Here is a 17980-nt window from a genome sequence, read left to right on the forward strand (position 1 = left end):
ACAGACACACATTAGTGATGTCACAATGACTCATGGACCAGATGAGATGTCACAGCAAGATGCTGTCACAAACACAGTAGTGATGTCACAATAGCTCATGGACCAGACATGATGTCACAGCAGATACTGATAGAAAGACAGTAGTGATGTCACAATGACTCATGCACCAGATGTGATGTTACAGCAGATAATGATAGAAACACAGTAGTGATGTCACAATGACTCATGCACCAGATGTGATGTCACAGCAGATACTGACAGAAACACAGTAGTGATGTCTCAATGAATTATGGACCAGATATGATGTCACAGTAGATAGTGACAGAAACACAGTAGTGATGTCACAATGACTCCTGGACCAGATGTGATGTCAGAGAAGATACTGACAGACACACAGTAGTGATGTCACAATGGCTCATTGACCAGATGTGATGTCACAGCAGACACTGATAGAAACACAGTAGTGATGTCACAATGACTCGGGAACTAGATGTGATGTCACAGCAGATACTGATACACACACTGTAGTGATGTCACTATGACTCATGGACCAGATAAAATGTCACAGCAGTTGTTGACATAAACACACAATAGCTCATGTACCAGATGGGATGTCACAGCAAATACTGATGTAAACACAGTTGTGATGTCACAATGACTCATGGACCAGATGTGATGTCATAGCAGATACTGATAGAAGCACAGTATTGATGTCACAATGACTCATGGACGAAATGTGATGTCACAGCTCATACTGACACAAACACAGTAGTGATTTCACAATAGCTCATGGACCAGATGTGATGTCAGAGCAGATACTGACAGACACACATTAGTGATGTGACGATGACTCATGGACCAGATGTGATGTCACAGAAGATACTGACAGAAACACAGTAGTGATGTCACAATGACTCATGGACCAGATGTGATGTCACAGCAGATAAAGACAGAAACACAGTAGTGATGTCACAATGACTCATGGACCAGATGTGATGTCACAGAAGATACTGAGACACAGTAGTGATGTCACAATGACTCATGGACCAGATGAGATATCGCAGCAGATACTGACAGACACACAATATTGATGTCACAATGACTCATGGACCAGATGTGATGTCACAGCTGATACTGACACAAATAAAGTAGTGATGTCACAATAGCTCATGGACCATATGCGATATCAGAGCAGATACTGACAGACACACAATAGTGATGTCACAATGATTCAGGAACCAGATGTGATATCACAGCATATACTGACAGAAACACTGTAATGATGTCACAATAACTCATGGACCAGATAAAATGTCACAGCAGATGTTGACATACACACAATAGCTCATGGACCAGATGGGATGTCACAGCAAATACTGATGTAAACACAGTTGTGATGTCACAATGACTCTTGGACCAGATGTGATGTCACAGCAGATACTGATAGAAACACAGTAGTGATGTCACAATGATTCAGGAACCAGATGTGATATCACAGCAGAAAAACACAGAAACACAGTAGTGATGTCACAATGACTCGGAAACCAGATGTGACGTCACAGCAGATACTGATGGACACACAGTAGTGATGTCACAATGACTCTTGGACTAGAAGTGATGTCACAGAAGGTAGTGATATAAACACAGTAGTGATGTCACAATGACTCATGAACCAGATGTGATGTCACAGCTGATACTGACACAAATAAAGTAGTGATGTCACAATAGCTCATGGACCATATGCGATATCAATGCAGATAATGACAGACACACAATAGTGATGTCTCAATAGCTCAAGGACCAGATGTGATGTCACAGCAGATACTGATAGAAACACAGTAGTGATGTCACTATGACTCAAGGACCAGATGTGGCATCACAGCAGATACTGATAGAAACACAGCAGTGATGTCACAATGACTCAGGAGCCAGATGTGATGTCACAGCAGATACTGACAAACACAGTAGTGATGTCACAACGACTCATGGGCTAGATATGATGTCACAGCAGATACTGACAGAAACAGAGAAGTGATGTCACAGTAACTCCCGGACCAGTTGTGATGTCACAGCAGATACTGACACAAACATAGTAGTGATGTCAAAATAGCTCATGGACGAGATGTGATGTCACAGCAGATACTGATAGAAACACAGTAGTGATGTCACAATGATTCAGGAACCAGTTGTGATATCACAGCATATACTGACAGAAACACAGTAATGATGTCACAATGACTCAGGAGCCAGATGTGATGTCACAGGAGATACAGACAGAAACAGAGAAGTGATGTCACAATGACTCGGGAACCAGATGTGATGTCACAGCTGATACTGATAGACACACAGTAGTGATGCCACAATGACTCATGGACCAAATAGAATGTCACAGCAAATACTGATGTAAACACAGTTGTGATGTCACAATGACTCATGCACCAGATGTGATGTCACAGCAGATACTGACAGAAACACAGTAGTGATGTCTCAATGACTCATGGACCAGATGTGATGTCACAGTAGATGGCGACAGAAACACAGTAGTGATGTCACAATGACTCATGGACCAGATGTGATGTCAGAGCAGATACTGAAAGACACACTTTAGTGATGTCACAATGACTGATGGACCAGATGTGATGTCAGAGCAGATGCTGACACAAACATAGTAGTGATGTCACAATAGCTAATGGACCAGATGTGATGTCACAGCAGATACTGATAGAAACACAGTAGTGATGTCACAATGATTCAGGAACCAGATGTGATATCACAGCATATACTGACAGAAACACTGTAGTAATGTCACAATGACTCATGGACCAGATGTGATGTCACAGCAGACACTGATAGAAACACATTAGTGATGTCACAATGACTCAGGAGCCAGATGTGATGTCACAGCAGAAACACACAGAAACACAGTAGGGATGTCACAATGACTCGGGAACCAGATGTGATGTCACAGCAGAGACCGATAGACACACAATAGTGATGTCACAATGACTCATGGACCTGATGTGATGTCAGAGCAGATACTGACAGATACACAATAGTGATGTCACAATGACTGATGGACCTGATGTGATGTCACAGCAGATGCTGTCACAAACACAGTAGTGATGTCACAATAGCTCATGGACCAGATGTGATGCCAGAGCAGATACTGACAGATACACAATAGTGATGTCACAATAGCTCCTGTATCAGATTTGATGTCAGAGCAGATACTGACAGACACACATTAGTGATGTCACAATGACTCATGGACCAGATGAGATGTCACAGCAAGATGCTGTCACAAACACAGTAGTGATGTCACAATAGCTCATGGACCAGACATGATGTCACAGCAGATACTGATAGAAAGACAGTAGTGATGTCACAATGACTCATGCACCAGATGTGATGTTACAGCAGATACTGATAGAAACACAGTAGTGATGTCACAATGACTCATGCACCAGATGTGATGTCACAGCAGATACTGACAGAAACACAGTAGTGATGTCTCAATGAATTATGGACCAGATATGATGTCACAGTAGATAGTGACAGAAACACAGTAGTGATGTCACAATGACTCCTGGACCAGATGTGATGTCAGAGCAGATACTGACAGACACACAGTAGTGATGTCACAATGGCTCATGGGCCAGATGTGATGTCACAGCAGATGCTGACACAAACACAGTAGTGATGTCACAATAGCTCATTGACCAGATGTGATGTCACAGCAGATACTGAAAGAAACACAGTAGTGATGTCACAATGATTCAGGAACCAGATGTGATATCACAGCATATACTGACAGACACACTGTAGTGATGTCACAATGACTCATGGACCAGATGTGATGTCACAGCAGACACTGATAGAAACACTAATAAGTCATGTCAGACTAACTTAATTTCCTTCTATGACGGTATCACTGATTGGGTGGATCAAGGAAATGCTGTAGATATAGTATATCTTGACTTCAGCAAAGCATTTGACAAAGTCTCTCATACAATCCTTATTGAAAAAATGACTAAGTATGGAATGGACAAGGCAACTGTTAGGTGGATTCATAACTGGCTTAGTGATCGGACCCAAAGAGTGGTCGTAAATGGCTGCACATCCAGTTGGAAGAATGTCTCAAGTGGGGTACCACAGGGCTCTGTCCTGGGCCCTGTATTGTTCAACATCTTTATCAACGATTTAGATGAAGGAATTGAGGGTAAACTGATTAAATTTGCTGATGACACAAAGCTAGGAGGGATAGCTAATACTAGAGAAGAGAGAGAGAGGATTCAAAAAGATTTAAATAAACTGGAGAAGTGGGCAGCAACTAACAGAATGGTTTTTAACAGGGAGAAATGCAAAGTACTACATCTGGGCAATAAAAATGAAAAAAGCATATATAGAATGGGAGGAATAGGGCTAAGTGACAGCACATGTGAAAAAGACTTGGGTATACTAATAGATCACAGACTGAATATGAGTCAACAGTGTGATGCAGCAGCAAAAAAGGCAAATGCAATTCTAGGATGTATTAACAGAAGCATACAGTCTAGATCACGTGAAGTCATTATTTCCCTCTACTCCTCTTTGGTCAGACCTCATCTGGAATATTGTGTCCAGTTTTGGGCACCACATTTTAAAAAAGACATCAACAAACTGGAGCAAGTTCAGAAAAGAGCGACCAGAATGGTGACCGGTCTGCAAACCCTGTCTTATGAGGAAAGGTTGCAGGATTTGGGAATGTTTAGTTTGCAAAAGAGAAGACTGAGAGGAGACTTAATAGCTGTCTACAAATATCTAAAGGGCTGTCACATTGTAGAAGGATCAACTTTATTCTCATTTGCACAAGGAAAGACTAGAAGCAATGGGATGAAACTGAATGGGAAGAGACACAGATTAGATATTAGAAAAAACTTTTTGACAGTTAGAGTGATCAATGAGTGGAACAGGCTGCCACGAGAAGTGGTGAGTTCTCCTCCAATGGAAGTCTTCAAACAGAGGCTGGACAGACATCTGACTGGGATGATTTAGCGAATCCTGCTTTGAGCAGGCGGTTGGACCAGATGGCCCAGGAGGTCCCTTCCAACTCTACGATTCTATGATTCTATGATTCTACAGTAGTGGTGTCACAATGACTCGGGAACCAGATGTGATGTCACAGCAGATACTGATACACACACTGTAGTGATGTCACAATGACTCATGGACCAGATAAAATGTCACAGCAGTTGTTGACATAAACACACAATAGCTCATGGACCAGATGGGATGTCACAGCAAATACTGATGTAAACACAGTTGTGATGTCACAATGACTCATGGACCAGATGTGATGTCACAGCAGATACTTATAGAAGCACAGTATTGATGTCACAATGACTCATGGACGAAATGTGATGTCACAGCTCATACTGACATAAACACAGTAGTGATTTCACAATAGCTCATGGACCAGATGTGATGTCAGAGCAGATACTGACAGACACACATTAGTGATGTCACGATGACTCATGGACCAGATGTGATGTCACAGAAGATACTGACAGAAACACAGTAGTGATGTCACAATGACTCATGGACCAGATGTGATGTCACAGCAGATACAGACAGAAACACAGTAGTGATGTCACAATGACTCATGGACCAGATGTGATGTCACAGAAGATACTGAGACACAGTAGTGATGTCACAAGGACTCATGGACCAGATGAGATATCGCAGCAGATACGGACAGACACACAATAGTGATGTCACAATGACTCTTGGACTAGATGTGATGTCACAGAAGGTAGTGATATAAACACAGTAGTGATGTCACAATGACTCATGGACCAGATATAATGTCACAGAAGATACTGATAGATGCACAGTATTGATGTCACAATGACTCATGGACCAGATGTGATGTCACAGAAGATACTGAGACACAGTAGTAATGTCACAATGACTCATGGACCAGATGAGATATCGCAGCAGATACTGACAGGCACACAATGGTGATGTCACAATGACTCTTGGACTAGATGTGATGTCACAGAAGGTACTGATATAAACACAGTAGTGATGTCACAATGACTCATGGACCAGATATAATGTCACAGAAGATACTGATAGATGCACAGTATTGATGTCACAATGACTCATGGACCAGATGTGATGTCACAGCTGATACTGACACAAATATAGTAGTGATGTCACAATAGCTCATGGACCATATGCGATATCAGAGCAGATACTGACAGACACACAATAGTGATGTCACAATAACCCATGGACCATATGTGATGTCAGAGCAGATACTGACAGACACACTTTAGTGATGTCACAATGATTCAGGAACCAGATGTGATATCACAGCATATACTGAGAGAAACACTGTAATGATGTCACAATAACTCATGGACCAGATAAAATGTCACAGCAGATGTTGACATAAACACACAATAGCTCATGGACCAGATGGGATGTCACAGCAAATACTGATGTAAACACAGTTGTGATGTCACAATGACTCATGGACCAGATGTGATGTCACAGCAGATACTGATAGACACACAGTAGTGATGTCACAATGACTCATGGAACAGATGTGATGTCACAGAAGATACTGATAGAAACACAGTAGTGATGTCACAATGATTCAGGAACCAGATGTGATATCACAGCATATGCTGACAAACACTGTAGTCATGTCACATTGACTCATGGACCAGATGTGATGCCACAGCAGATACAGACAAACACACAATAGTGATGTCACAATGAATCATGGACCAGATGTGATGTCACAGTTGATACTGACACAAACATATTAGTGATGTAACAATAGCTTATGGACCAGATGTGATGTCAGAGCAGATACTGACAGATACACAATAGTAATGTCACAATAGCTCATGGACCAGATGTGATGTCACAGCAGATGCTGACACAAACACAGTAGTGATGTCACAATGATTCAGGAACCAGATGTGATATCACAGCAGATACTGATAGACACACAGTAGTTATGTGACAATGACTCTTGGACTAGAAGTGATGTCACAGAAGGTAGTGATATAAACACAGTAGTGATGTCACAATGACTCATGAACCAGATGTGATGTCACAGCTGATACTGACACAAATAAAGTAGTGATGTCACAATAGCTCATGGACCATATGCGATATCAAAGCAGATAATGACATACACAAAATAGTGATGTCACAATAACCCATGGACCAGATGTGATGTCAGCAGATACTGACAGACACACATTAGTGATGTCACAATGACTCATGGACCAGATGTGATGTCACAGCAGATGCTGACACAAACACAGTAGTGATGTCACAATAGCTCATGGACCAGATGTGATGTCACAGCAGATACTGATAGAAACACAGTAGTGATGTCACAATGATTCAATAACCAGATGTGATGTCACAGCATATACTGACAGAAACACAGTAGTGATGTCACAATGACTCATGGACCAGATGTGGTGTCACAGCAGATACTGATAAAAACACAGCAGTGGTGTCACAATGACTCAGGAGCCAGATGTGATGTCACAGCAGATACTGACAGAAACACAGTAGTGATGTCACAACGAATCATGGGCTAGATATGATGTCACAGCAGATACTGACAGAAACAGAGAAGTGATGTCACAGTAACTCCCGGACCAGTTGTGATGTCACAGCAGAAACTGACACAAACAGAGTAGTGATGTCAAAATAGCTCATGGACCAGATGTGATGTCACAGAACATGCTGACAAAAACAAAGTAGTGATGTCACAATGACTCATGGACCAGATGTGATGTCACATCACATACTGATAGAAACACAGTAGTGATGTCACAATTACTCATGGACCAGATGTGATGTCACAGCAGATACTGACACAAACATACTCGTGATGTTACAATAGCTCATGGACCAGATGAGATGTCACAGCAGATACTGACAGACACACAGCAGTGATGTCACAATGACTCTTGGACCAGATGTGATGTCACAGAAGATACTGATAGAAGCACATTAGTGATGTCACAATGTCTCAGGCACTAGATGTGATGTCACAGTAGATACTTATAGAAACATAGAAGGAATGTCTCAATGACTTATGTAATGTAACACAAGATACTGATAGAAAGACTGTAGTGATGTCAAAATGAATCGTGGACCAAATGTGATCTCACAGAAGGTACTGATAGAAACACAGTGGTGATGTCACAATGACTCATGGACCAGATGTAATGTCACAGCAGATGCTGACACAAACACAATAGTAATGTCACAATAACTCATGGACCAGATGTGATGTCACAGCAGATACTGATAGAAATACAGAAGTGATGTCACAATGATTCAAGAACTAGATGTGATGTCACAACAGAGATTGACAGGAACACAGTAGTGATGTAACAATGACTCATGGGCCAGATATGATGTCACAGCGGATACTGATAGAAACACAGAAGTGATGGCACAATGACTCACGGACCAGATGTGCCAGATGTGATGTCACAGCAGATACTGACAAACACAGTAGTGATGTCACAATAGCTCATGTACCAGAAGTGATGTCACAGCAGATGCTGACACAAACACAGCAGTGATGTCACAATAGCTCATGGACGAGATGTGATGTCACAGCAGATACTGATAGAAACACAGTAGTGATGTCACAATGATTCAGGAACCAGTTGTGATATCACAGCATATACTGACAGAAACACAGTAGTGATGTAACAGTGACTCAGGAGCCAGATGTGATGTCACAGGAGATACAGACAGAAAAAGAGAAGTGATGTCACAATGACTCGGGACCAGATGTGATGTCACAGCTGATACTGATAGACACACAGTAGTGATGCCACAATGACTCATGGACCTGATAAAATGTCACAGCAGATGTTGACATAAACACACAATAGCTCATGGACCAGATAGAATGTCACAGCAAATACTGATGTAAACACAGTTGTGATGTCACAATGACTCTTGGACCAGATGTGATGTCACAGCTGATACGGACACAAATAAAGTAGTGATGTCACAATAGCTCATGGACCATATGCGATATCAAAGCAGATAATGACAGACACACAATAGTGATGTCACAATAACCCATGGACCAGATGTGATGTCACAGCGGATGCTGACACAAACACAGTAGTGATGTCACAATAGCTCATGGACCAGATGTGATGTCAGAGCAGATACTGACAGATACAGAATAGTGATGTCACAATTGCTCATGGAGCAGATGTGATGTCAGAGCATATACTGACAGAAACACTGTAGTGATGTCACAATGACTCATGGACCAGATGTGATGTCACAGCAGACACTGATAGAAACACATTAGTGATGTCACAATGACTCAGGAGCCAGATGTGATATCACAGCAGAAACACACAGAAACACAGTAGTGAAGTCACTGATAGGGGAACCATGATTCTGTGGGGTCCTTTCATACACTCTTAGGGTCTCACACTCCATACCTCTATGATATTAGCTGACAGAAGAAATCACTTCTCACCTAATCCTGTTATTCTCTCCTCTTACCTCTGTAATACTTATGATTCATGTAACTGAAGGATACATCACGAGTTCCACGTAGGCCTAATGAGTTCATACTCTTAGAAATAGATAAATCACTATAGATAAAGGGGCTATGAATACTTAGTAAGACAGGTTAATGAGGCTAATAGAGCTTTAACTGTCATGAGGATAGATTAATGAGAATAATATTGGGGTCTTGTGTAATTTACCCAAAACCTATTAAAGCTCTCAGCACGTCTACACAAATACTAATAATTAACAGCCGAGTACAATCTGATTGGTTAACGAATATGAATATGATTGGTTGGAACCATTTATGCTTACTGTTGAATGATCAATTGTCCAATGAAATATGATTATGTAATGTAACCGCCTACTCAAATGAGCATATAAGCTTGACCTGATTAAAATTAGCCAGGCGTAGCGTGGCATCTTACAGATACATACCCTGTCTCTGTGTCGGTTTGTCACCTTGCCCGGGCAACACGCTATCAATCTGGCTACCATCCGGCATACCTAAAGATCTCCCGTTGAGAGATAAACCCATCAGTTGGCGTCTCCTTGGGCAGGCTGGTCTCAACCAGAAGACATCCAGTATCCGAGATCCGGCACCACCCGCAGACTGAGGCTTACAGAGGACTCACAGACCAAAATCACCGGTGAAGGTAAGAGCCATTGATTCTTACATCCCTCTGTGCTTCCTCTTGCCGCATCTGCAGCCGGGTCCCGGGTATAAGTATAGCCGTCTTCTTAAATGACCAGTTGTTTTGTTAAAGAACCGTAGAATATCCTTGTGATATATTAATGGTATACCGGATTGGAGGTGTGTATGTGTATGCATATGATGCACATGTGGACAATGAGACTCCCTGAATGAATTGAATGACTGTATGCATGACAAACGGATTGTCACATACAATCCTGAATGTATAAGGGAGTCCGTTAGGTATGCTAATTGGTTACTTGGTACCTTGGTACCAGAAATAGAGTGGAGGAACACTAGGAAGTTAAACACATAGTCACACCTGCGTGAATGAGATAAGCTGAAACCAATATATTTTGCTATTGTTGCGGAGCTACGCAGAAAGACTGGGTTACACGCAGTCGGGCTTGTCCTGTCCGTGCTTTCCTGGTGGCCTATGGTTTTGCAACAACTTAGCTAATATCTTGGGGAAGTTGCAACTGTGTGGGTTATGTATGAGTGCACCCTCCATGTTCCATTTCTGCCTTGCTTCATATGGGATTAGAAGATTATGAGAGGATCTGGGTTATATTAGCCTGCCTATGGTTACTTGGATTTGCTCTCTGGTTGATATATAGAATTGCTGAATACGCTAGGACTAATTATAGAGAAGTGCCATCTCATACTCAACACGTAGAGATTTAGTGTTAGATGACCAGGAGGGTCATGGCCAGACCACTAAATAGTTAACCTTCTTATCAAGGTTCCCATGGGTTTGATGCCTATCAACTGATCAGTTTCAGTTTAGGACACGCAAGTTCAAACATTGAGCGGGAACCTCATATAACAACGGTACGCAGTCTATGTATACAGTCGGCATAGATATTGCTAAGCACAGTGATAAAGAAGAAGAAGAGTAGTTGAGAGGTGGGCACACAGTAACAGCGTATATCAAGAAAATAGTGAGTAACAACCAGAGAAAGAGGCAGGCAGAGAGACTAGGCAAAATGGGAAATGCAGAAAGTTCAGAGCATCAGGAGGGTTGCAAGGCGTGTGAGATAGTTGAGAAAAGAAAAGGAAAGTTTGCTGTAAAAGACGCAAGGAAGTTGTTAAAAGGATTAGGAATGGAGAACGATCCACTGGATTGCTCTCTCTGGGAGTCTGCTTTAGCAGGAAGCAGGGGATGGATTGCTGACAATAAGCTAACAAAACAAGCAGAGGCTTGGGCAGACGCAGCAAAGGAAATGAAGAAAGAAGGTTGTTGGGTTAAGGTAGAAACCCGGAAAGGAGTGAGGTATGCAAGGAAAACAAAAACGCCCCCACCTTATCAGGCCCATCCTATGACAGGACCAGAAGGATGGACTTGCGTGTGTGGACAACAGAACCCCGACTGGCGTGAACAATGTTCTGCCTGCGGGAGGCCAAAACCTCATAAGAGCACAGGGATATACCCAGTCCTACAGGGTCAGACTCAGTATCAGGTCCCTGGGTATAATAATAATAATACGGTAATAAAACCGGAGGACAGTATGTATCCAATGACACCCGGACGGGTCAGAAACCTACCACAGACAGAAATCACTGCAGACAGACTGAATGTTATAATTGCGGTAAGATGGGCCACATTAGCCGGCAGTGTAGATCGGCCAGGAAACAGACTCAGGCCAGGACGGACGTCCCGACCCAAGACCCACAATAGGAAACAGGCAACCCCGTAGACATCTATCCCCTTAGGACATCATCATGTTCAAAAACGGGTCCGCAAGGGGTAATCTCAGTATCTCTCCCAGATGGTAAGAAAATCCCATTCCTGGTGGATACGGGGGCAGCCAAAACTGTTATTCGCCAGGAACACGTTAAACCATCTGACATATCCAATGAAACTATTTACACTCAAGGGTTTGAGGGACTGATACAGGAATGTAAAATGACGAAACCATTGCCCCTCCGACTTGCTGACCACACATGCCTGACTAAGTTGCTAGTTAGTGACAAAACACCTGTAAACTTACTTGGTTCTGATGTACTGCAAGCGATTCAGGCCCACATTCTGTATGGATCTGACGGAACTGTGAAGTTAACTGCAGGCGTTTCCGAAAGTGCTTTGTGCAAAGTCCTAGCCTGCATGTATTTCTCTGACTCCCCCGCCCTTCCAGAAGAGAATAAGGAACTAGCACAGATCCCAGACTCGCTGTGGTCAAAGTCTAAAACTGACATCGGGCACATGCCAGTCTCTCCTGTAATGATTAACCTGAAATCAGGAGAGAAACCACCGCAATTAAAGCAGTATCCACTAAGTGTCGCTCAAGAAGAAGCAATAAGTAAAAATATTGCGGATCTAATTGCTTCTGGGGCTCTAAAGCCAACGAAATCTATAGCCAACACCCCCTTGTTTCCAGTGAAAAAGAAAGGCAAAAAAGGGGAGCAAGTTACTTACAGGATGGTTCATGATCTCAGAGCCATAAATGCTGTCACAGAATTACTGACACCAGTGGTCCCAAATCCGCACACGATCTTGGCGCAGATCCCTTTTACAGCTGCTTACTTCAGTTGCATTGACTTGGCAAATGCCTTCTTTTCGGTCCCTCTGCATCCGAAATGTCAGTACTTGTTCGCATTTACGTTCAGAGGTCAACAGTATACCTGGTTGGTTTTACCGCAGGGAGCCCAAAACTCTCCAACCTTGTATACTGCTGCTTTGCAATTCATTTTGCAGGATTGGGACAACAAACATGCGGAGGTTGTTCTACTTCAGTATGTTGATGACCTACTCCTTTGTGCCCCAAACAGAGATGTATGCTGCGAAGCCACAATCTCATTGCTTCTGCATCTTGTTGCCAAAGGGTGTAAAGCATCCAGAGAAAAGCTACAGTTCTGTCAGCCAAAAGTTGTGTTTCTCGGACATTGCATATCACAGGGTGCACGCCATCTGACAGAGGACAGGAAAAAGGCGATTGAGGTGTTAAAACCACCTACAGGGGTTCAACATCTACGTACCTTCCTGGGGCTGGCATCATATTGTAGGCCTTGGATTCGCTCTGCATCCATTCTCATGCAACCACTCTATGATTGTCTGCCCTCTCAACCTTTCAAGTTTGACCAGGAAGCACTAGACAGTTTCTACTCACTCAAACTAGCAATCGTCTCTGCTCCAGCTCTAGGCACCCCAGACTATGCTAAACTTTTCCTCCTGTACTGCACAGAAATGCAAGGACATGCTACAGGGGTCCTAGCCCAAAAACATGGTCAGCAAAACAGACCTGTTGCATACTACTCTGCTCGCCTGGACCCTGTAGCGAGAGGAGCACCATCTTGTGTCCGAGCAGTAACAGCTGTCACACTCCTTCTTGACAAGGCATCAGAGATCATACTGGACTACGCTGTCACCATCTACACTCCACATGACTTACACAGCATTCTTAACCAAGTTCAACCCAAGCACATTTCTGTAGCCAGACATCTGAGACTGCAGTGTGCACTTCTCATGCCTCCCAATGTCACTCTGAAACGATGTACAACTTTGAATCCAGCCACTCTTATTCCCATAGTGGAGGATTCAAAAGGGGAGGGAGAAGGACAGGGTAAACCACTATTTTTGCAGAATTTGACTGAAGAAGAACTCTTTGATGTATATCATGAGCATGATTGTATGGCCCTTATGGCCCAAGAGACAGCAGGTTTTTCACATGTTTCTGATGTACCCCTTGCTAATCCAGATGTTGAGCTTTTCATAGATGGATCTCGAAGCATCGGTGAAGACGGACGGTTCTACACTGGATATGCAGTGGTAACACAGTATGAGGTAGTAAAAGCAGAACCACTCGCTCCTCACATGTCTGCACAAGAGGCGGAGTTGACGGCACTCATTGAAGCGCTTAAAGGGGCTGACGGTAGACGCTACAACATTTACACAGACTCAAGGTATGCTTTCGGGGTGGCCCATGACTACGGTCCTATATGGAGGGCAAGAGACTTTCTTACATCTACAGGCACTCCTGTTAAACATGGGCACCTCATCAAACAACTGATGGAAGCGTTGTTGCTGCCCAAAGAGGTTGCCATAATTAAGGTAAAGGCACACACAAAGCTTAATACCACCGAAGCAAGAGGAAACGACAAAGCGGATCGAGCTGCCAAGGAAGCAGCCAGAAGACCCAGACACAATGAGACCCCTGAGGCACCTCCACTGGTTATGGTAAGCACTGAGTGTAACCACTTCGACTTGAGTATCTTGCAGGCTCTTACTCGGCAGACAACCGGGGAAGAGAGAAAGGCTTGGTCGAAAGCTGGAGCACGTGACCATGAAGGTTTGTGGATGGTGGGACAGCGGGTGTGTCTGCCAAGATCCTTGTATCCCGTCATGGCTCAAGCAGCCCATGGACCGACGCACCTTTCTAAAAATGCTATGTGTTCTTTGGTGGATAAGCAATGGGTCGCTCCAGGTTTTACAACAGTAGCTACCAGGTTCACACAGGCATGCCTGACATGCGCACAACACAACCCAGGAGGTGTAGTGAAAGTACCACAGAAACACATACCTAAGCCCCTCTACCCGTTTCAACGACTGCAGATCGATTTCATACAGTTACCCCCAGTAGCAACGTATGAATATGTACTCGTGTGTGTTGACCTCTTCTCAGGGTGGCCAGAAGCATTCCCGATGCCGAAAGCCACTGCAAGGGCTACTGCAAAGAAGCTGATGTCAGAAGTTTTCTGTAGGTTCGGACTACCTGAAACCATAGAGTCCGATAGAGGTACCCACTTCACTGGAGAGGTAATGCAGCATGTTATGCAAATGTTGGGGGTTACACAAGCATTCCACACACCCTACAGACCTCAAGCAAGTGGTAAGGTTGAGCGGTTAAATGGGACACTTAAGTTAAAGATTCAAAAAGCAAGTGAGGAATTGGGGAAACCTTGGACAGAATGTTTACCCCTAGCTTTGTTCTCCATTAGGTACACACCTAATAGAAAGACAAAACTATCTCCTTTTGAAGTTTTGTTTGGGTCAGCACCAAGGTTAGGCCTATACTTCCCACAGACACTGCAGCTACAGTGTGACAATCTCACTAGCTATGTCCAGAGCCTTCAGAAGAGGCTCTCGCTTGTGCATAAACAAGTCTTTGATTCTATTCCAGACTCAGAGAATCAAGAAGGAACCCATTCCCTCCAACCAGGAGACTGGGTGGTGGTCAAGAGACATACACAGAAACCATTGGAGCCAAGGTTCGACGGCCCGTTCCAAGTTCTCCTCACTACCTCTACATCAGTAAAGCTTGAAGGAAAACCCATCATCACAATGACTCGGGAACCAGATGTGACGTCACAGCAGATACCCATAGACACACATTAGTGATGTCACAATGACTCATGGACCTGATGTGATGTCAGAGCAGATACACAATAGTGATGTCACAATGACTTATGGACCTGATGTGATGTCACAGCAGATGCTGTCACAAACACAGTAGTGATGTCACAATAGCTCATGGACCAGATGTGATGTCACAGCAGATACTGCCAGAAACACAGTAGTGATGTCACAATGACTCATGGACCAGATGTGATGTCACAGCAGATACTGATAGAAACACAGTAGTGATGTCACAATGACTCATGGACCAGATGTGATGTCACAGCAGATACTGATAGAAACACAGTAGTGATGTCACAGTGATTCAAGAACCAGATGTGATGTCACAGCATATACTGCCAGTAACACAGTAGTGATGTCACAATGACTCATGGACCAGATGTGATGTCACAGCAGATACTGATAGAAACACAGTAGTGATATTACAGTGACACATACACCAGATGTGATGTCACAGCAGATACTGATAGAAACACAGTAGTGATGTCACAATGATTCAGGAACCAGATGTGATATCACAGCATATACTGACAGAAACACTGTAGTGATGTCACAATGACTCATGGACCAGATGTGATGTCACAGCAGACACTGATAGAAACACATTAGTGATGTCACAATGACTCAGGAGCCAGATGTGATATCACAGCAGAAACACACAGAAACACAGTAGTGAAGTCACAATGACTCGGGAACCAGATGTGACGTCACAGCAGATACCGATAGACACACATTAGTGATGTCACAATGACTCATGGACCTGATGTGATGTCAGAGCAGATACTGACAGATACACAATAGTGATGTCACAATGACTTATGGACCTGATGTGATGTCACAGCAGATGCTGTCACAAACACAGTAGTGATGTCACAATAGCTCATTGACCAGATGTGATGTCAGAGCAGATACTGACAGATACACAATAGTGATGTCACAATGACTTATGGACCTGATGTGATGTCACAGCAGATGCTGTCACAAACACAGTAGTGATGTCACAATAGCTCATTGACCAGATGTGATGTCAGAGCAGATACTGACAGATACACAATAGTGATGTCACAATGACTTACGGACCTGATGTGATGTCACAGCAGATGCTGTCACAAACACAGTAGTGATGTCACAATAGCTCATAGACCAGATATGATGTCAGAGCAGATACTGACAGATACACAATAGTGATGTCACAATAGCTCCTGTATCCGATGTGATGTCAGAGCAGATACTGACAGACACACATTAGTGATGTCACAATGACTCATGGACCAGATGAGATGTCACAGCAAGATGCTGTCACAAACACAGTAGTGATGTCACAATAGCTCATGGACCAGACGTGATGTCACAGCAGACAGCGTCGGACTGGCCCACCGGAGAACCGGTGGATTCTCCGGTGGGCCCTGGCACCTGCAGGCATACAGGGCCAGCAGTTGCCTAGGGCCCCCGCTGCTCCAGGGGCCCCCAGCCAGTGGTGTGTCGCACACCATGCAGCTGCTATGGGGGCCCCTGCCAGTGGAGCAGCAGCAGGTGTCAGGAGGCAGGAGCCCCTGTCCCCGCTACTAAAGAGAAATGAATATTCACTGCGAAGCAGTGAATATCATTTCAGGTCCCCTCCCCCAGTGGCCCCGCCCCCAGCCCAGTAAGCCGCTCTGCAGACTACAGCTGTAAATCAGGGCCGGCGCCGCCCTCAGTCCTCTCTGCTCCTGACTCACAGCCAGTGCACGATGACGTCACTACATCGCGCACCCGCTGTGTGTCTGGCAGAGGGGGCAGCTCCTGACACTGAAGCCAGGATCAGCGTGGGAGCGAGGAGGAGAGGTGAGTATTGTGGTTTGGTTTTTTTTTTATCTCTCTCTCTCTCTCTCTCTCATATCTCTCTTTCTATCTCTATCTATATCTATCTCTATATCTATCTTTCTATCTCTACATCTATCTATCTCTATATACATATATCTCTATATCTATCTATCTTACTCTATCTATTATCTCTATATTATCTATCTAGCTACCATCTATATCTATCTATATATATATATATATATATATATACAGTGGGGAAAAAAAGTATTTAGTCAGTCAGCAATAGTGCAAGTTCCACCACTTAAAAAGATGAGAGGCGTCTGTAATTTACATCATAGGTAGACCTCAACTATGGGAGACAAACTGAGAAAAAAAAATCCAGAAAATCACATTGTCTGTTTTTTTTTCATTTTATTTGCATATTGTGGTGGAAAATAAGTATTTGGTCAGAAACAAAATTTCATCTCAATACTTTGTGATATATCCTTTGTTGGCAATGACAGAGGTCAAACGTTTTCTGTAAGTCTTCACAAGGTTGCCACACATTGTTGTTGGTATGT

General features: G+C 43.5%; 1 protein-coding gene across 1 annotated transcript in view; it reads right to left on the bottom strand.

Annotated features, from left to right (window-relative positions):
* LOC141092969 (syncytin-A-like) overlaps positions 1–12391 on the bottom strand; it is a 134389-nt gene extending 121998 nt beyond the window's left edge. The window contains exon 1 of the mRNA XM_073579349.1: positions 12253–12391. The gene's annotated coding sequence lies outside the window, so the exon portion shown is untranslated. The remainder of the gene's footprint in view (positions 1–12252) is intronic.
* Positions 12392–17980: the final 5589 nt, after the last annotated feature.

The sequence above is a fragment of the Dendrobates tinctorius genome, unplaced genomic scaffold, assembly GCF_039654945.1.
Source record: "Dendrobates tinctorius isolate UK_male_01 unplaced genomic scaffold, ASM3965494v1 ptg000062l, whole genome shotgun sequence".
Taxonomy (NCBI): Eukaryota; Metazoa; Chordata; class Amphibia; order Anura; family Dendrobatidae; genus Dendrobates; species Dendrobates tinctorius.